The sequence below is a fragment of the Danio rerio genome, chromosome 19, assembly GCF_049306965.1.
Source record: "Danio rerio strain Tuebingen ecotype United States chromosome 19, GRCz12tu, whole genome shotgun sequence".
NCBI lineage: Eukaryota > Metazoa > Chordata > Actinopteri > Cypriniformes > Danionidae > Danio > Danio rerio.
In genome coordinates, this window is record NC_133194.1 from 15,782,588 (window position 1) to 15,804,341 (window position 21,754).

Here is a 21,754-nt window from a genome sequence, read left to right on the forward strand (position 1 = left end):
CATCCAGGACAGAAAAAAATGTGTTTGTCAAAGAATTTGATGGCTAATTTGAATGTTTACTTCACAACCACACTATTTATCACATTGACTCACAATGATTGATCATGATCATGCTTTTCCATCTGTGATCATTTGTCACAGACATAATCTGGACATCACCCATGCACACATAAACTGACACAGGACTGTTGTGTAATTGCTGCTGTTTTCTATCATCTTGAATCCTGTGTTGACATGACAGGAAATTATAAAGTCTCAATTGCTCCATGAAACAATCTTGAAGGCATTATTCAGGCATGGGGAAGATAAATTGAGCAATGTCTGGGAATTCATTGAAACATGAGCTATACTTTTGTCATGCTGCCCCACTAGATGCCTCAAAAGAAAATAACAATAACCTAGTGTTTCCCCTGTGCATTATGTTACCACTTAGTTTTATGATATTTATTTAAGAGGTTTTTTTTTATTATTTACTGTATGAGCTTTAATAAGCCTTGACATTGCTATCATAATTTTAGGGTTTATTTTTGTCCATTTTACCTCTTCTTATTATGACTAAACTGAAAGAAAGTCCGATTGCTGAAAGTTTTTAAGTTCTTTTGCAGTAATGGATACAAATTAGACAAATAAAACTACGTTCAGATTATGCACAGCTTGGAACATTGTTGAAATCTTTTCTGAAACTCTAGAGGAGACAGGTGTGATAAGATATTCTTTTAAGGAGACAAATGTAAAAAGTTGACACCCAAAAATAACAGTTCTGGTGTCTAGTACAGTAGCTTATACTTGCACTCTGGAAGCTTCAACTTCAGTGTGTCGTAGAAAACCATTGGTTTTGTGCATCTTATAATGAACTATGCCTATATGCAAAAGTGAAAGTGTCATGAGAGAAACAGACGTCAGAATAACTTAGCTCAAGACAAATTGGGTCAGCCCATGCCACCCACTCTCCTACTTAAATCTAAGTGGGAGAAAGTTTAAATAATTGCATATTATACAAATTTAACTTATAAGCAATATACAGTTGAAGTCAGAATTATTAGCCTCCTTGAATTATTACCCCCGTTAGTTTTTTCCTCTATTTCTTCTCTAGAGAAGATTTTTTCAACACATTTTTTAAACATAATAGTTTTAATAACTCATTTCTAATAACTGATTTAATTTATCTTTGCCATGATGACAGAAAATAATATTTTACTACAGTAGATATATTTCAAGACACTTCTTTTCAGCTTAACCCTTCTGTTGTGTTCACATCCTGCCCCTTACTTTAGTGTTCCAGGTCAAAATTGACCGATCTGTTTTAACTGCTCTTATATTAGCACAAAAATCATTTTTATCTACCAAATTTGTATTCAACATTCTTTAGCTATGAACAATGTCTCAAAGTAGTGTTTAACATGAATTTACATAATTATACATAAAATAACTGCAATGAAAATAGAAATAGGCGCTGAAAATATATTACAAAATGAACAACAGATGACAGAAATCAAAATACTTTGTTTCATTACTAATAGACAGCTCTCTAAAATAACCATCACAGGGTCTGACCAAAGAAATTGAAATTTTAATCCATCTGAAAGATTTATCAACCAGCAAAGCACAAACAAAATGCCTTTTATGCCTTTCAGTCCTTTAAGTGTACTAATATAGGTATCAATGACCGAAGGTATATACGGTGAGCATGGACACAAAACTAGCACTAGTTATACTTTGGTCATTTTTGAGAAAGATAATAACAGTCTAATATAATAACATAATTGTTGTAAGCTAAAAGTGTTCCTGACTCAGACATGGGCTGAACAGAGATTGGCAGAAAGAAAGAAAGAAAGTAAGAAAGAAAGGGAATAAGATTCCTTCTCTGTGCTTTCCAGAGAGTGAGAAATAAAAAAAAAAAATAATAAAAAAAGAAATAAAGAAAGAAAGACACACACAGATAGATTCACATAACAGACACTAACACTGTTTTATCAGTGGAGGATCCAACACTTTCATGGCAGTTCAAAACTTATTGGTTTAGTAGCTAATCCATAATTTGTACAATCTCATTCATACAGTTTTGTAGAATTTGGTTATACCCAATGACGATAGAGTTTAGTGGTGGGGTTGGGTGCTACACCTCCTTTTAAAAATCACACACTTTTGTACAACTTAACAACTGATTAATTAGCCACTAAACTGACAAAATGTAAAATAATTACGTTTCCTTGTGAGATCAGGCTGGAGGATCAGCACATAAGCACGTAAAAAAGATGTCTACCTGCAAGACATTGTTCAGTCTGAAATGAGTGACTGAATGAGTGAGTGAGTTGGTGTAGTGTGTGTGGGATGTTTTCTGATGAATAAATATAGTCTGGATACCCATTCATTTCCTATGGTGGTCACTTTTGACCGGGAACACCACAGGTGTAATAAGGTTGGTTAAAACACGCAAAATTCAATGAAAGAGGTGATCCTCACTAGTAAATGTTCAAGTAATTGGGTAACTAGGCAGGTTAAGGTCATTAGGCAAGTCATTGTATAACAATGTTTTTTTATTTTCTGTAGACTATATAAAAAAATTAAAAAATAAATTGCTTTAAAGGGCTAACAATTGACCTTAAAAATTATTTGAAAAAAATTTAAAAAACTGCTTTTATTCTAGCCAAAATAAAACAAATAAGACTTTCACCAGAAGACACTGTAAAAATTTCCTTGCTTTGTTAACGATAATTTGGGAAATATTTATAAAAAGAAATTCAAAGGGGCTCTAATAATTCTTTCTTCAACTGTATAATTATATAACTTTAATATATAGTCATTTACTTTTTAAATTACTTGTGATTTTGTCTCAGAAAACATTACATAGAGAACACCTTTTATAAATATATTCTTTTAAAGTTTATTATTACTATTATAAGTGCTCTTTTCAAAAGTATGCAAATGTGTAGTTCTTTTCACAAGGGTATATTTTTTGGTATAAGAAAAGACCAAAATGCAAACATTTTTTCACAATGCTTCACTTAGTCCCTCAAAAGAACAAAAGTCACAGGTCTTTAAACTGACCTGAGGGTGAATAATTTATGACAAAATTTTCTTTTTTTGGGTGAACTAACCCACAAATAACTAACCAAGGAGTCTCTGTTTGCTCACCCTTTAATCTCCTGCTGTCTAGGAGAAACAATTAAGACTTTAAAGAGATCTTTTTTTCCTCCACTTGCAACTCAATCAAATATTTTCTCTTCCTGCTGAAGGCCTCCTGTTTATTTTACAGAGTGTATATTTGGTCATGGTGGACTTGTGCCATGACACCACACTAACTCTTCAGACGTCTGTGTGTTTGGGTTAGTGGTGAGGGAGCAGAGAGCAGGGCTGAAGCGCACTGGACTATAGACTGGGGCTAAAGACACTACATCCATTCAGGCCTGGCTACTCATACAGGATAGAGTCGAGATTGTTTTCCAGCTCTTGTGGCAATGCCAGGAATGCTGAGCACTGGTTCCTCTATGGGAAAAGAGAAATTTTGATCCCTTCCACACTCCAGTTCATTCCTTTCTCTCCCAAGATCCTCTTTTATTTGTAAGGGGAAAGATTATTGGCGTCTGAAGGTGTAGGTGCACCAGCATACTTCAGCTTCTTTCATTTTGCAAATTTGTGAGGTCTATATAAACCTCCAGTATGTCCCGTTCCTGACACAGCACGCCTGGCACAAACCTACACACAGGAATGTTCCATTGAAACAACATCAGTTCTAGGATCACTCAGGAGTCTTCCACAACCCAAATGAATCACTTGCCAGTGTTTACTTTCCTTACCTGGAAGATACATTGTGAGTGAAATATGTCTTCTCAGGAAAAACAACAGGGAGGGGAGGATTTCAAGAGTTAAACTGCTTCACATATGCACTTACTCTACCGCTGGTGTAACTTTTGTAGTCAGGGATGACAGGGGCGATATAGATTAATTAAATAAACTAAATTGGTCGTAGTGTATGTGTGTGAATGATAGTGTATGGATGTTTCCCAGCACCACCTGTGTAAAACATATGCTGGATAAGTTGGCGTTTCATTAAACTGTGGCGACCCCTAATGAATAAAGGGACCAGGCCGAAGGAAAATGAATGAGGTTTTGTAGTCATCCTTATTAAGAGCATAGCTTTCAATGAACATTAGCATTAGAAGTATTAAAAGTTTTAACTTATTATTTTAGGCTCAAATACTTCATAAAGTATTTGGGGGGGGGGGGGGGGGCAGTGGGGGTGCACGGAGTGGTGGGAATGCCCAGGTGTCTGTACCAGTATTGTGCAGAGACTTTTAGGTGAAATTACGGGGGTTTTCCGGGAGAAATAACAAAACAAGAGATGGGTCTGAAATACGGAAGACTCCTGGGAAAAAAACAGGAGTGTTGGTAGGTATGCTCTAATGCAGACATGCTCAACCCTGTTCCTGGAGATCGACCTTCCTGCAGATTTCAGTTGCAACCCATATCAAACACACCTGCCTGTAATTATCTAGTGCTGTTCAGGTCCTAATTAATTGGTTCAGGTGTGTTTGATCAGAGTTGGAGCAGAACTTTGCAGGAAGGTCGATCTCCAGGAACAGGGTTGAGCACCACTGCTCTAATGTCATACAGTATGTGCCATTTTTACTTACAGCTTGCACCATTGCAAACTATCTTTTTGACATTAAAACTGTTGGCAGTCACTTAACAAACACAGATAAAAATAGCATTGAAAAGGCATAGCAAAAGGCATGTGCCTGACCTTATCGAATATTGCACTTGTAGGAATTTCCTGGGAAGCAAACTTTATGCGAGTAGTTAAATCATGCAACATGATTTATTAACATCCAAACTTCTCAAATTTGATAACTAGGCTGAGTCATGTAATACCAGGTCTACCAAACTTCGTTTGACCCCTTATTTTTTTTTAACTGGGTCAGATTATTAAAAAACACCAGTTTAGCTACCCACTGGTGACCTTATGAACAATGACATTGTTTGTGATTCAGCAACTGTGCATGGCACTGTAAAAAAAAAAAAAATTCTCTGTTCCCTTTTTCAGAAAATGAGGGCTGCAACAGTAACAGAGGCATACTCTTTTATGTTAGAAAGTCTGACATTATGTTGAAACAACATTATGGGGAATGTATGAAAGGCATCACGGTAGCTGAATCCATTATGCGTTTGGTGAGGTGTTTGCAAATATCATGAGCACACAAGTGGCACCAAAGGCGATTACCAGATTATAGCAGTATTTAGAATTTAGGGGCATCATAAGCAGATTTACCCTAACTGTAGTCTTGGGATTTTTATGCTATGACAGCATCTTGGCAAACTTGCCAGTCCACAACTATCTACCCAATGAGACCTTGTGACAACACACAAATATGAGCTAGCCCTAACCAAGGGGGAGCACCACCTATGAGAAAGATTGTTAGTTGGTAGGAAAGACACAAATCCATCCTATGGAGAGGGGGACTCACAGTGGCTGACTGATGCATTTGAAACCACCGAGTGGAGACACATATAGAATGAGCGGAGCAGAGGATGAACAAAAGGATGAACGAATGGAGGATGTGAGGTTTTCAATGAGCCCCCCCACATCCTCCTCTCGTTCTACATCTGCACTGTGGAGAGCATCCTGTCTGGCTGTATCACCACCTGGTATGGAAATAGTACCAGCAGCAATCGAAAAGGCCTACATAAGATTGTGCGAACTGGATAGTAGTAGGAGGTAAGCTTCCCTCCCTCAAAGACATCTACGCTAGGCGGTGCATGAGGAAAGCCAAGAGAATTATCAGTGACTCCAGCCACCCAAGCCATAAACTTTTCTCTGTGCTACCCTCAGGCAGACGGTTCCTCAGCATCCGGTCACGTACCAGCCGGCTGAAGGAAAGTTTCTTCCCTCAGACTATCAGGCTGATGAACACTTAACACACTCCACACAGCCTATTCCATACTTCTAACTGCACACCATCAATATGTAGCATGCGCTGCACTTTAACCAATCCATACTTGAAACAATACTGCCTACAACAGTGGTTCCCAACCTTTTTCTCTGGGGCCCCCCCCCCATGAACAAATACAAACATTGGAGCCCCCCCACCATATAAATACACACGCACACACATATATGTGCCGTATATATATATATATATATATATATATATATATATATATATATATATATATTTACTGTATGTGTGTGTTTATGTGTATTTAGATAGGCTTTGTCTTATCTTTTCTTGGCTTTTCTTCGCCTCTGAAGAATCATTGCATTGACGTTTCTCTACCATTTTTGTTTTGATTTTGCCTTTACGAGAAGTTGGACAAGCACATTGCGCAAGTGAGCAAAATGTAAAAAATAATTTAAAGTTATTTATTTTAATTATTTTTACTATTATGTTGGAATTTTAAGCATGTGTGTTGATTTATTTATTTATTTTTTTTTTGGTACTTAAAAATACATATATAATAGTAGGGCTGATTTTGGGAAAAATCATAATCACAATTACTTTGGTCATAATTGTAATCACAATTATTCAAAACGATTATCAGTTAAAGTCAAAATTATTAGCGCTCCTGAGAATTTTTTTTTTTTTATAAATATTTCCCAAATTATGTTTAACAGAACAAGGAATTTAACAGTATTTTCTCTAATATTTTTTTTCTTCTAGGCTTATTTGTTTTATTTTAGCTAGAATAAAAGCAGGTTTAAATATTTTGAAACCTATTTTAAGGTCAATATTATTAGCCCCCTTAAGCAATATTTATTTTTGATTGTCTGCAGAAGAAACTACTGTTATACAATGACTTGCCTAATTACCCTAATTAAGCCTTTGAATTGCACTTTAATTTGAATGCTTGTATTTTGAAAAAAATATCTAGTAAAATATTATGTGCTGTCATCATAGCAAAGATAAAAGAAATCAGTAATTAGACATGAGATATCAAAACTATTATGTTCAGAAATAAGTTTAAAAAAAACTTCTTTCCATTAAACAGAAATTGGGCAAGAAAAAGGGTTGCTAATATTCAGGAGGGCTAATAATTCTGACGTCAAGTGTATACACACAGTTATTTTCCACCCTGCAAAGGAAAGAGAAATAAATACAATAGAATAAAAATATAAAACAAACTGTGCATTAAGCATCTCCACTGTAAGAAAAACACTTTAGCTACAAAAATCCTTCAGTCAAGAGCAGAGAAACATTTTCTCCTTGTTTGATTAATCATAAAAACAGGCGGCAGCAGGAATATTTTGCGCTTTCTCTTTAATGGTTTCTCTTTCACGTCTTTTAAACGTCAACTCGTTTGTTTATTACACAAATGAGGGTTAATATAAATAATCACTAAACACCGCGTTTTGACACCTATTTGACCATTAAAGCGCTCACGTTAAGATGACTTTAGATTTCTGCGCTCCTCTGCTCGTCAGTGTGCGAATGCTGACCGGCCGCATGCTTCTGACTGCGTGTGCGTGTAGCACACACACACATAGGCACGCGGTCTTTCGCAACACGTGTACAACTGGAAAGGGGGCGGTACATGATGGATATAAACGTTTATCTTGATTAATGCTTTTTTATAATTGTTTGAAATCGAAATCGCATTTTGGATTAATTGTACAGCCCTATATAATAGTGGAGCATTTTTATGCCTTTTTCTACCTCAACACTTATCCTCTCCCGCACCCCCCTTGTGAACTCTGGCGCCCCCCTTAGGGGGGCGCGGACCCCAGGTTGGGAACCACTGGCCTACAACTATGTGGAAACCTATTCATTGTACACATCGCTGTCAGTTTGGTCAGAGGGTCATGCCCAACTAAGCCTGGTTTCTCTCAAGGTTTTTTCCTTCACTTTTGTCAATTGGTGAAGTTTTGTTTTTTTAGGCTGTTGTCACTGGCTTGCTTTTTTTTTGGGACTGGAAGAGCTGCCAATCGATGGATTGCTCTTCAGTGTTTTACTAGAACTTCTATGTTAAGAATTTACTAGAACTTCTATGATTTTTGACACAATCTATATTGTAAAAGTGCTTTTGAATAATGATGAATTAAATTTCAGCAGATGGCGAGCAAGCATTCATCAGACACATATACCACTCATACAGTTGACCATCCTGAACAGCACGTGTTTTCCCTCCAGCATCCTGTCCTTAGATAAAACTTTAAATTCCCTATTACCATAGACATTATAATTTTGCTAAACAACAGTAAATATGATAAATTTTGAGTTTTAAGTCCTTCATCATGATTTCAGAAACACCCAACTTTTTTTTGGTTTAACACACCAACACTGTACAGTCATCACACGTGAAGAATCCTAGTGAAATTCTACAGACTACTAGCAACAGTATGACAGACCTTTTTTACCTTCTCACCAGTGTAAAGGTCATTATCTTTGGAACTTAGCCAATATAAGAGGAACTGTCAGGAGTGTGTTTGACAGTGTTTCCAACCACAGCAAGTTGTTGATCTTGGATTAGGTTTGAATGATCTGATTGAATGCAGTAAGCAGACACGAGTAGACACTAAAGGCTAAATAGATAGTACTACACACAAGGGGGTATATAGTATAATTAGGATTGGATCTGAAGTCTTTACTCAATAAAGTGCACCATAAACATTTTATTGGAAAATAAATAAAGGTTGTGTTAGAGTTCTACTGTCACTGTAGTGTTCATTTCAGAGGGTGGACTGCTGTGAATTTTATGTATAGGTACAATTGTTTGTTTTGCAAACGACATATTTTTACAATGAGGCGAGTGAATTGGTTATGGCAAGAAAGCACTGCTGGTTGTGTGACTTGATTTGAACCCTCATTCAGAGCTGTCAACAGATCATTACTGGCAAGAAAATTTGACGTTTGCTGAATACATAGTGTTCTAGAGATTAAACCACAGGCGGAGGAAGATGATGAGCCAGGAGATTCTGACATCAGAGTGAAGTCGTTTCTGCAGACATCTGATGGCACACCACTGCTAGATAAATATGAACTCCAGATTTGAGATTATGTGATAAAAGTACTCTATGTTCCAAGAAGATCATCAGAGATGAGTCAAGTACTAAGAGTAGGCAACTGGATGTCATTTTATTCAAAGTTTAATACACATCTTTTGCTATATCTCAAATGATTTGGGGGAAATTTCTCACATTATATGAGGGTTGAATCTTTAACCTCTAAGTTATCTGATTTGACCTTTAGCCACACTGACCTCAAGACCAAAAGGTAGAAAATTTGTCAGAATATGTCAGAAGTAGTCTGCTATCTCTTTTAGTGCACATGTGAGGGTAAAGCAACAATCTGAAGAGAATTTTGCATGCATAAAAGTGCCATTCTTGTGTGTTGGAGTTGAGAAAATTGGAGAAAAGAAAATGAAACTTATTCATGCAAGACTACTCAACACACATACTCTTTTAATAATGCTATAAAAAGTGTTAAATAGTTACATTTATATTACATTTAAAATAAACATATTCATTCATTTTATTTTCGGCTTAGTTCCTTTATTAAGCAGGGGTCGCCACATGCTTTTCCAGCATATGTTTTACACAGCGGATGCCCTTCCAGCCGCAACCCATCACTGGGAAACCCATACACACTCATTCGCACACATACATACACTATGGACAATTTGGCCTACCTAATTCACCTGTACCGCATGTCTTTGGACTGTGGGGAAAACCGGAGCACACAGAGGAAACCCACATGAACGCGGGGAGAACATGCAAACTCCACACATAAACGCCAACTGACCCAACCGAGGCTCGAATCAGCAACCTACTTGCTGTGAGGCGACAGCACTACCTACTGCGTCGCCCTTAAATAAATATAATTTAATAATATTTTATTAAGTGAGCAACTCCATAATTACAAATGAGTAATTAGAATTAAATTTAAATACCTGATGTAGAGGTTTTACCAGAATTTAAAGTATATTTTAAGTTATAAAAATATATAAGTTCAGATATTTTTTTTCTCGATTGTGAACACACATGCACACACATGCACGCACGCACGCACGCACGCACGCACGCACACACACACACACACACACACACACACACACGCACACACACACGTAGCAGCTTTTTGTAGTCCACATTTAAACCTTTAGACTTGCACTATAATATCAAAGTTTGCTTTGAGAACACTCTCATTACAGTTGTGATCAAAACCAACATTTAACTTTATGATGCGTCTGTGTGCCAACAGGGTAAAAGAGAGGAAGAGGAAAAAGAGATGTGCGCTTCAAAATGACCAAAAGAATAACACTAAACCAGCAGTGAAGTCTCGCTGTGGGCCGTGAGCCACACACTGATTACTATGATCTTTTATCAAAACAGATATTTGTTCTGCTGTGTCTTTTCATACTGTATGTTTGCGTGTGTGAGCTGTATGCATCTATGCATTATATGAGAGCTTCCCTAATGCATGTTCCACCTCATTAAAACACTGCAGAATGAATGGTGGTTATAAAAAATGAAATATTTTTGTTTTGTTTTAATATTGGGTATGATCTGAATGATTTCTATGGTTGTGCAAATGGGTTTTCCAATGTATGTCGATAAACAGCTCTTCATATAAACCTCAAGGTAACAAGGGGCTGTTCACATTGTGTCTCAAAATAGCAATGTGTGGCTTGTGCACGCTAATAGGGACACACTTCAGCAAGTTGAAAACATTGTGTTGTGCTAGTTACTGAAAAATAGTAATGAGCTACAGTTACTAGTTACTTAATTCAAAAAAACTTATTTACTTTATCAATTATTTACATTAAAATTAATAAATTACTGTTAAAAGTAAATTTTGAGTTACTTTTCCAAAGAACATTTTTAATGCTCATATTAATGGCTTTATACCATCAGCCCCGTGCAGAGACTGTCCAAAGTGCATGTGCAGGGGTGTGGGGGAGTAGGGAGTGGTTGCTGCGCGTGCGGACTAAAGAGCGGTGTTACCTCACAGCAAGAACGCTGCTGGTCCAACCTCCTATTAGACGGTTGCCATTTCTGTGCGGAGTTTGTATGTTCTCCCCATGTTCGCATAGGTTTCCTCCGGGTTCCCCGGTTTCCTCCCACTGTCCTAAAACATATACTATAGCCATTCGAATAATACAAATGATCACCTAAAACACCCTTAGTTAACACTTCTCACACTATGACAAGCAGGGGAGTTCTCGAGACCTACCTGAGCTCAAACTCCCCTCTTGTCAGGAGGGAACCCCAGGTTTACGGATATTATGAGCACAGGGCTCTCTCCCGGGACAGCATGCCAAATATGCTTATTCATCATCAGCTAAGTGTGAATTCTTTAATTCACAGTTTTAAAGGGGTGGTCCAGAATGTAATTTTAAGGCTTGGTTGTGTAAATAAGATGCAAAGCAATGTGTGCTCATGTTTCACTTGCAGGAAATTGTTTTATTTTTTCATATATCTTACTTTGATTATACACAGCTACTCAGCTAACATGAAAACGACTGTCATATTTCCTAGTTCCTCTGAAAGGCCCGCCCTCAAGTGACTCTGATCGGTCATCGTCATAATGTGCAGTGATTCACGGATCGGCTCCACGTCACGCCCGGACAAGCACATGCATTTTGTGTAAACAGTCAGTCAGTCAGTCAACAAGTGTCTGTAACGAGTGAAAATTGGATGCGGCTCCTTTAAGAGTGCTTGTGTACCATTGTGCGTGTGTGTTTATGTGTGTATACTATGAAGTATCTGTAACACGAGAAGAGTATGTGTGTGTGTTTACAGCAGTTTGACTGATAAATATGCATTTGTAGCTAAATCGTTAGCGGTGGTGAACATAATTTCCTGTTGTTTACATCTTTGTTACAACATACCTTTAAGGCTAGACACTGTACATGATCAATTTTAACAAATTAAAACACTTACAGGTCGTGGCTCAGAGTTCACAGTGTCTCCTTGCTCCATCTTTGAGGAGATTTTAGCCCAATCCAGCACTGAACTGGGAGAGATTCTGTAAGCTGCGTTTTGTCAAATCATGCTTGCTATGTATTTTATAGTTCTCTGGAACATAATTAATATTGAACTTTAAGCACTTCTGTGTTTGGGTCGTGTCATTTGGAAGCCCAAATACAGAAACAGAGAATCTCTGCGAAAACAGCAGGATGGCATTTCTCCCTCTGCAGTAACGTTACAGCGCCTCTGGCCATGGCCCTTACCTGCGCAGTGTGAGTGCGCAATAAACGAACCTTTGTGATCTCACAGGGGGCGAAAGTATTTTTTGTAGTCTCCAAAATTCGTTCATTGTAGGCTTTGCTAAGCTAACTCTGTAAAAAGTCTCCCTTTGCATTGAACTTTGAGCATTTTACATTCAGAGTTGCTGTTTATGTTCACATAGCTACATTACACATCAACTAAAGTTTAAAATATGATATCATAGTGGACCACCCATTTAACTAATTTGCATTCTCACAACTAAAACTCAAGACAGACTTAAACAAAAAGTGATTTTTAAACACTAACTTAAGACAGACCAGCAGCACAAAAATAAAAATATCACAAGGTGATAAACCAGCTGAGTAACATATTCAGAAACAAAAAAGGCAAAAACTAAAGTTACTTTAGCGTCATAAAAGTTGTTCTATTTAACCATTTAACCCCATTTCACAGCTTGAGTATGAAAACTAGCAACAATATACAACAAACCCAAAGCTTTTATGAAATAAATAAATGGAAGTCTGAATTATCTTTCAGAAGTAACAAAAACATAACTGCTGCTCAAAAATGAAATCTTTGAGCAAATTTCAAACTAACCACTACTTATGGAAAGTTAGCTGTGTATATTAAAAGAGCAAAATCTGCTGTTGTATAACAGCTATAAAAATATGCAAAACAATATAAAAATAAATCACAACATTTATTCTAAACAATACAACATTATACTGTAAATTTATATAACATGTTATGATATATACCAGGGTATCATAGGGGTGTATTGGGTAGCAAGAAGGCAGTGGTTTGAGCCTCGGCTGGGTCAGTTGGCATTTCTGTTTGGAGTTGGCATGTTCTCGTCGAGTTAGCGTTGGTTTCCTACAGGTGCTCCGGTTTCCCCCACAAGTTTAAGGACATGCACTGTATGCATGTGAATGAGTGTGTATAGATGTTTCCCAGTGAAACAGTGGAAGAACATCCACTGCGTGAAACTTGCTGGATAAGTTGGCACTTCATTCCGCTGTGGAGAACCCAGATTAATAAAGGGACTTAGTTGAAATAAAAACGAATAAATGAAATATAACAGAAATGTGTCTCTGACTCTACAAAACTAATTAAGTTTTTTATACACATAACAAATTTGTACTTATTTAAAACAGCAAACATAGTAGTATTAATAATAGTAACATTAAAAGTCTCTTGGTCTTTCTCACACGCAAACTCTATGTACCTTTTTTATGTAACTATGTATCTAGGTACCTCATGATGTCTTTTCTTTACAGTGATTGGTTAGCATCCACAATGCAATCCTACAATGCATCGACGCTGTGAAAAGGAAGATGTGTGTTAGACTGCAGCCAAAATTAATTAACTTAAAAAGTAAAGGACAAACGCATCATATTGTTACGATAACGGACTTACTATATTTAAAAAGTAATGCATTACAATATTAGTTACTGTCAAAAGTAATGCTGTTACAGTAATGCTTTATTAGTAATGCGTTATTGCCCAACACTAAAAACATCACAACTATTTTTGATTAAACTGCTAAAAATGCAAGATTTAGGGAGCATGCAAAACTCTGAATGCTAATAGAAAACTGCTTTAAAAAGGCAGTAATGAAGAAACGTTCGAGGTTACAGAAGTAACCTTTCGTTCCCCGAGGAGGGGAACAGAAGTGCCATAGAGTGGATTGATTGAAATCCACGAAATGGGAGGATTCGGTTCAGAAGCCACTTGTCTGAAAGAGTATTGAACGGGCCAATGAATGCAATGAATTGGCAGCGTAAGCTTGCACAGGTGTACTTCATTGCCAATTATGCCAGCATATAAGCACACCTGGAGCGAGCAGACACCATCCTTTTAAGCTGAAGAGACTTTCAAACAGCTAAGGGACAGTCATTATGGCGACGGAGTATGGCACTTCCGTTCCCCTCCTCGGGGAACGAAGGGTTACTTCTGTAACCTCGAACGTTCCCCTTCGGTTGGGGAACTTCAGTGCCATAGAGTGGATTGATTGAAATCCACGAAATGGGAGAAGTATGGAAAGTGCCATAATGAATGCACATTACCAACGCCCCCGATGAGGGGATTGTCAAGCAAGCGTGACGCACCCACATCATGGGAGGCGCGGTCCTCCAACGTGTCCCTGGCCCTAATTTATCCTACTTCAACAGAAGTTTTACGGATTTAGATATATTTTTGGGAAGTCGTGAGCATCTAGATAATTCTAGGAAAATACGACAGTACGTTGGGAAGCGTGCAATCCCGATAGGGAGGACGCTGCGGAGGCCATCCGTTACCCAAGGGGGGATAGATGGCAGAATTTACATATGGACTAGCTCTAAAAAGGGGGAGTACGCATAGCAAAAGAGTGGTTAGCGGGGAGGGAAGACACGGGTCCGCCCGGGGGGGGGGGGACTTAACCGTGGCGGAATAAGCATATGGGATCGCCTAGTGGGGATCACGCATAGCAGGCACCTTTACCCAAAACGCGGGCTGACCAGCGGGCAGACCTACAACGCAGTGGGCCAGCAAGTGACTCCTCCGCTGAGTCAGTGCTGGGGGCCACGGAGGAATCTGCAGGGCTCACCTGACGGGGAACTTTACTGACAGATAAAAAGGCGCACGTACCTCCGTGTTAGGGAGAATGGCGCAGCAAGCGTGTTTCAACACCCTACCGAATTGTTTCCTCAATCACCAAGGGTTACCTAATACCCTTGAGGAAACCGGCTCCACTCGCAGATTGTAAAACCTTGCAAATGTGTTGGGTGTCACCCCCGCAGCTCTACAGATGTCTGTTAGAGGGGCGCCGCGTGCGCGCGCTCGAGAGGATGCGAAGCTCCGAGTGGAGTGCGCACGCGCTCTCGGGGGACGCGGCTCATCTCGGCTCTGATAGTGAAAGAAAAGCATCCACAATTTAGTGGGAACTTATTTCGGTACGGCACTTCCCTGCTGCCGACCGCTATAACAGACGAAGAGCTGCTCAGATGATCTAAACTCTGAGTGCGGTCCGGATAATACGCAAAACGCGAACTGGACAATAAAGAAGGGCTGGGTCTGCCTCCTCCGAGGGCAGCGCTTGCAGGCTCACTACCTCGTATTAAAACGGAGTGGTAGGAACCTTGGGCACATATCGCGGGCGGGGTCTCAGGACGTGAGAGAAAGCCAGCCCAATTACAGGCACGAGTCACTGACCGAAAAATGCCTCCGGGTCCCCGACCCTCTAATCGATATCAACGCGACCAGCAGAGCTGTCTTCAGGGACAGAAAGATACTGAGTCGAGGATCGAAGGGATCTGACGCAGCTTGTGTAGCGAGGGCGAGATCCTAAGAGGGCATGAGAAGGGGGCGAGTTGGATTAATTCGCTTAGCGCCCCTGAGGAACCGGATGATGAGGTTATGCGTTCCCACGGTGCTGCCAGCCACCGCGTTATGAGAGCGGAGATGGCAGCCACGTAACCTTGAAAAAAAGGTTAAAGAAAGCACAACGCTGATCTGGCAAATTACGGGGGTCTTCTCAGCGAGAGACACACCATTCAGTGAATAGACTCCACTTCAGGGCATAGGCACGCTCGGGGAGGGGGCTCTAGCCCGAGTGACGGTATTAGCCACCGCAATCGGAGGTTACCTAAGTCTTCCTCGCGTCTAATGACCTCCAAAGATCGGCGAGGGTGCCAGGTGGTGCCCTGTCCCTGAGAGAGTAGGTGCTCTCTCGAAGGGACTGCCAGGGGAGGGCTATCGCGAGGGAGAGCTCTGACATCCAGGTCCGGTTGAGCCAGAGGGGCGCAACCAGCAACCTGTTCCTCGTCCTCCCTGACCTTGCACAGTAACTGCGCGAGCAGGCTCACTGGGGGAGAGCACTCGGTCAGGGAAAAAACAACTGGCAATGAGCGATCTCGGGGGAAGCAACAGATCGATCTGGGCTTCCCTGAATCGCGCCCATATCAGCTGAACAGACTCGGGGTGGAGTCTCCATTCTCCAGGACGTAAGGCTGCCGTGAGAGCGCATCGGCTGCACGGTTGAGCTTGCCTGAATATGAATGGCGTGCAGCGATTTCAGCTGCGGATGACTCCAGAGGAGCAGACGGCGGGCGAGCTGAGACATGCGGCGAGAGTGCATACCCCCCATACGGCTGATATACGCCACCGCCGCCGTACTGTCCATCCTGACCAGTACGTGTTGCCGCTCCAGCACCGGAAAAAAACGGTGGAGAGCGAGGAACACTGCCAACAGCTCCAGGCGATATGCCAATGCAACTGGGTACCTTTCCACAGGTCCGCAGCCGCATGCCCGCAACGCACAGCCCCCCAGCCCGTGTTGGAAGCGTCTGCTGAAACAACAACAAGACTGGACGCCTGTTCTAGAGACACCCAGGCCTGTAGGAACGAGGGGTCGCTCCAAGGGCTGAGGGCGCGGCGACACAGCGCAGTAACAGAGACTCGGTGTGCGCGCGCGTGCCATGCGCGTCTGGGGACTCGATCGTGAAGCCAGTGCTGAAGTGGTCTCATATAGAATAATCCGAGCGGCATGAAGCGGCTGCGGATGCCACATGCCCCAGGAGCCTCTGAAATAGTTTCAGTGGGACCACTATTTTACTGTCGAGCTCTCTCAGACAGTACAGCATCAGCTGAGCGCGCTCTCCGGAGAGGCGCGCTGCCATGGTGACCGAGTTCAGCTCCAGCCCGAGAGAAGAGATCCTCTGCACGGGGGCGAGTTTGCTCTTTTCTCGGTTGACCTGAAACCCCCACAGGTGGAAGTGCCAGAGCACTTTGTCTCTGTGCATAATCAATTGCTCCGAGAGAGGGCAAAAATCAGCCAGTCGTAAAGAAATCAAGTATGCAGATGCCCGCGAGCCGAAGGGGCGCTGAGGCACCCTCCGCGGGCTTGGTGAGGACCCGCGGAGACAGAGAGAGCCCGAAGGGGAGGGCTTTGTATTGCCAAGCTCGACCTTCAAACGCAAACCGCAGAAACTGACGGTGGCGAGGAAGAGTGGAGAAATGGAAATACGCGTCCATCAGGTCTAATGCTGTAGACCAACCCAGAGGACGAACGCACCGGAGGATGCGCTTCTGCGTGAGCATTCTGAACAGCAGCTTGTGCAGGCAGCGGTTCAAAACGTGCAGATCTAGGATTGGCCGTGACCCACCGCTCTTTTTGGGCACGATGAAGTGTGGGCTGTAAAACCCGCTCTCCATCTCGGCTGGAGGGAGCGGCTCGATTGCATCCTTCGCCAGGAGGACAGCAATCTCCTCTCACAAGACAGGGGCGGACAGGGGGCTGACCCTGGTGAATACACACCCGCGACTTGGGGAGCCGTTTCGCGAACTGAATCGCATAGCCGAGTCTGATTGTGCGTATGAGCCACCGCGAAGAGCTGGCCCGCGCTAACCAGGTAGGCAGAGCTCCCGCTAATGGACTCATCGCTACAATCGCTGACGTACCAGCAGTGGGGCAGCGCGGAGTGGGTGTGCTGATCCGGGAGGCTTGCGGGTCCCACGGAAAAGCTGGAGGTGAGATATTTGCTCTCACTCCGAACCCGAGCTCCGGAGGGGAGGCTCGAGGGATGGGAGAAAGGAGACCGTCCTCCCAGCGCTCATGAGCCACTGGCGAAACGCACCGAATCTGCAAGCTAGAAAGCATAGCGTCCCAGACTGGCAGATTTCGGGCTGTCACATCCAGGGAAGTGGAAAGTGCCCTTTCATAATGTTTTCATGGCAGTAAAAAGTGCCGTTTTGAAATGGGGCCCCGCCCTCCAGCGGGGAAAGAGCAAGTTCCCTCTTCTCCAGATGGCCTGTCCCAGGGACGCTTCGCGGTCCGTTGCCAGACTTAGCGGCGTTCTGGGCAGGGGGGCTGCCTGCTTCCGAGATGCCCGACGCGCTTGCTTCGCCAGAGGCGTGAGCGGGGGCGGAGCAGCTCTCGTAGACGGGCGCCTTCGGCGAGGAGCAGGTATGAATGGCACGGCGGGCGGAGCGGGCTACGGACCGCCGATAAGACATCACCCATCAACTGCTCTCTCACCGCCTTGAATTCCTGGGTGAATTCACAGACGGTGTCGCCGAACATGGCTTGGGATATGGGGAAAGTCAAGAAAGCGGACTTTGTCGACTTCCTGATATCAGCCAGGGTGGCGCTCCTGGATCACTAATGTGGACATCGTCCTCCCCAAAGCACACGCAGCGGACTCAGTAGTCCGAAGAGCTAAGTCGGCGGCGGTGCGAAGCTCGTAAGCCTGGGTTGGACCCACCCTCGTGCAGCTCGGCCAGCGCCTGCGCTAGGTAGCTCTGGTAGGTGGCTATCGCATGCAAGGCGGAAGCAGCCTGGCCTGCAGCTATGTAAGCTCTAGCTCCGAGGGAGGTAGATAACTTACAGGCTTTGGATGGGAGACGAGGCGGACCCCGCCAAGAAGAGGCGCCGCGCGGATTTACCGCCATCGCGCACTCAACCTGAGGAATCGCCACATACCCCCTGGCTGTTCCACCGTCAAGAGTGGTTAGGGTGGAGGGACACGCAGCACGAGCAGAAAAAAGTGCTTTACAAGACCGCGTGAGCCTACTGTGCACCTCCGGGAAGAAGGGAACGCCCCTCTAGTCGGTCCGGCCGCGGAGCTGGGGGATAAACCATCTCCAACCCATGGCCGAAGCAGCCCGGGAAAGCACGGCTAACATGTCCGTTTCAGGATCCGTAGTGACAGCGCTCACCAGCCCAAAGAGGGCGAGCGGGTCTGGATCATCATCGGACAATGAAAGCCCACCCTCCGATGCCACGGTGGACGTCTGGTCTCCGGTGTCATCGGGCGTAAGGGCTACCATCTGTTAGACGGATCGCTTCCCCCGCCCGAAGCTTGGATGGAGCGCTTAGAGGAGCGGGAGGTCCGCGGGCCCGTGGGCGACGGATTATCTCTCGCTGAAACCCTCAGATCTGCCCGAGTGCCCGCTGCAGAGCAGGGGACAACTGGGGTGGTTCGCCCTTTTGCAAAGGCTAGCCGCGATCTTTACTGCGCAACAGTCATGGCATCGCAATGACAGGAACTGCCCGCGAGCAGCGCATTAATATGCTGGACCCCCCAGACATGCAACGCAGTGCTCGTGCCCATCATCCGAGGACAGGAAACCACCGCATCCAGAAATGCACAGTCGGAGCGCCGTCCTGAAAAGGACGTGCTGCACGACTGTGTTGCTCTTTCTGTGAAGTTTGCAACTTTATACGCACCGCTCTGGAGGACCTGACCCAAAGAACGCCAGGCAAGGGAGAAACCCAGCTCGACCGTCTGCCGCTGCGTGTACACACTCTGGACCGGGAGAATGCTCTCGTTCGCTCAGAATCGCTGGTCACTGCAGGAGGAACCCTCATCGACTCGATCAGAAAGTCTCTGAAGCGAAAAGGATGGCGTCTGCTCGCTCCAGGTGTGCTTATATGCTGGGATAATTGGCAATGAAGTACACCTGTGCAAGCTTACGCTGCCAATTCATTGCATTCATTGGCCCGTTCAATACTCTTTCAGACAAGTGGCTTCTGAACCGAATCCTCCCATTTCGTGGATTTCAATCAAGTTCCCCAACCGAAGAGGAATGATTATTATTCACCAGAGCAATAAACAGTTCCATGATCCTATCGCCTCCGGGCATCTTCTTCAATGTTCGCTACCATTGACAGTTTTGCGCTTGAGCGCCTCCAAGTTTTGTTTACTGTGATTTCAGCAGCTCTGTGCACGTTAACAAAAGTGCCAATCTGATTGGTGGAGAAGGTTTTGACGCAGTGCCCTTTATTTAGTCAAAAGGATTAAACGTCAACAGATAACGCGAGGAAAAAAAACCGTCTCGGTCTGCTTGGGCCTTTATAATTGTTGAATTATTTTATAAAGTTTCAGAATACTGTATACAGTTCCCATCCAAGATGGCAACGATGAACGTGCAATGCTGTCTGTTTTTATGTTTGCACTACTTTTATTAACCACTGTTTCAGTTTTAAGCTGTGATGCTACACTTGACTGTTCAACTTTATTGTAGATTCGCACTGTTGTGGCAATGCCTAGTGATACATGTGATCTATGTAAACAGCAAAGGGATTTTTCACCCTCATCTCTCTTTTATAGAGGACCTACCACGCCGGATACACATGCATAGCAAGTGTGAAGGCATTACTTTTTGTTGTAGAATGGACTTGCAGTCACTAAACAACTGCACGCAGCATGCTGGTTTTCTCCCAGGATCTGAGTTTGTGCAAAAATTCACTCCTGGGCTGTGTCCAGTGGAAGGTTCATATTAATATCAATGGCTATGCCCTATCACCTCTAGATTATTTGCTACACCTGTGAAGTTTTACTCCCACCCTCGCCGTGGTGGTGTAAACCTTTGCAATCTCTGCCCACTTTGCTGTAAATCACAATGAGAAGTAACTATATCACAGTTGACGATTACCCTCAAAAATTACTTCTTTAATTTGCAAGCACTAGATTTCCTTTGCATCACTGAAACTTGATCTAAGCCCAGTGAGTCATTCCCACTATCTGAACTGTTGCCTCAACGCTGTAACTATTTAAACTCCATGCAGATGTTGGGCCGCAGCAGTGGCCTTTGCTGCTGTTTTTAAAGACACATTTTACTGTCGCTCTTTATCTACTGGCTCATACAACAGTTTTGAGGAGCAGCTTATTCAATTATATTTAGTTAATCCTAGTTACCTTTGCTTTTGTTTTATGTCCTCCTTAGTATAATATGAACTTTCATAGAGAGCTTGCAGTTTTAATCAGGGACTCTGTTACCAGACATGAGAAAATACTCTTGTTGGATGATTTTAACATTCATGTATGTTGTCCTTTTAAAATTAGATAGTCTTGTGACTTTACTCAATGGATCTCTGGTCCTACACACATTCATGCACTTGATTTGATTTTAACTCATGTTTTTTTTTTCTGTTTCTAATATTGCAATTAGTAGTGCATACTTTTCTTATCACAATTTAGTTCTTTGTACTGTCCCTCCTAAGAGTAACATTTTTAGAAATCCATCATTGCACACCTAACTTGCCATTTTACCCAATGTCCAGAGAAGAATTTTCTGCCTACAGTGAAGTGCACAACTCATGCACATCCTAATCTATTTACTTCTACTTGTGCCAACATTATAAATTCTATCCTTGAAGTGTGAAAACAATAAGCCTGCACCTGCGCCCTGGCACACAAAAACTACTCAGACCCTGAGATGGACATGCAGACAAGCTCAATACGAATGGAAGAAAGACAGGCTGCACATTTCTTATGATCTTATGATGGATTCCATTTTTATGTTTCAGAAAGTTGCAAAAGCAGCAAAATGCAAATATCTTGCAGAACTTATTACTAACAGCTGTAACAAAGCTCAATTTTTGTTTTCTACTATAAATTCTGCTTTAAACGCTTCTCTAATTTTATAGCCAACTATTTCTCTTTGTAATGACTTTGGAAAGTTCTTTGTTGAGAAAATCACAACATTAAGATCACAGTTGCCTTGCTCAGCATACATTTTTCATGATGTTCCTCAATGCTCTTCCGCTTGGTCTGAGTTTCAGTCTATTGATTTGAACTCATGTAATGAGATTGTTATTCATTTCAA

The 21,754-nt window shown here is 42.5% G+C and overlaps 1 long non-coding RNA gene across 1 annotated transcript; it reads right to left on the reverse strand.

The window, feature by feature from the left end:
* Nucleotides 1-12,445: 12,445 nt before the first annotated feature.
* Nucleotides 12,446-21,535, reverse strand: LOC141379045 (uncharacterized). Its single transcript, XR_012394983.1, has 3 exons — nt 19,748-21,535; nt 13,421-13,486; nt 12,446-13,181 (listed from the first exon to the last, which is right to left on the reverse strand). It is a non-coding gene; the product is annotated as an uncharacterized lncRNA (long non-coding RNA).
* Nucleotides 21,536-21,754: the final 219 nt, after the last annotated feature.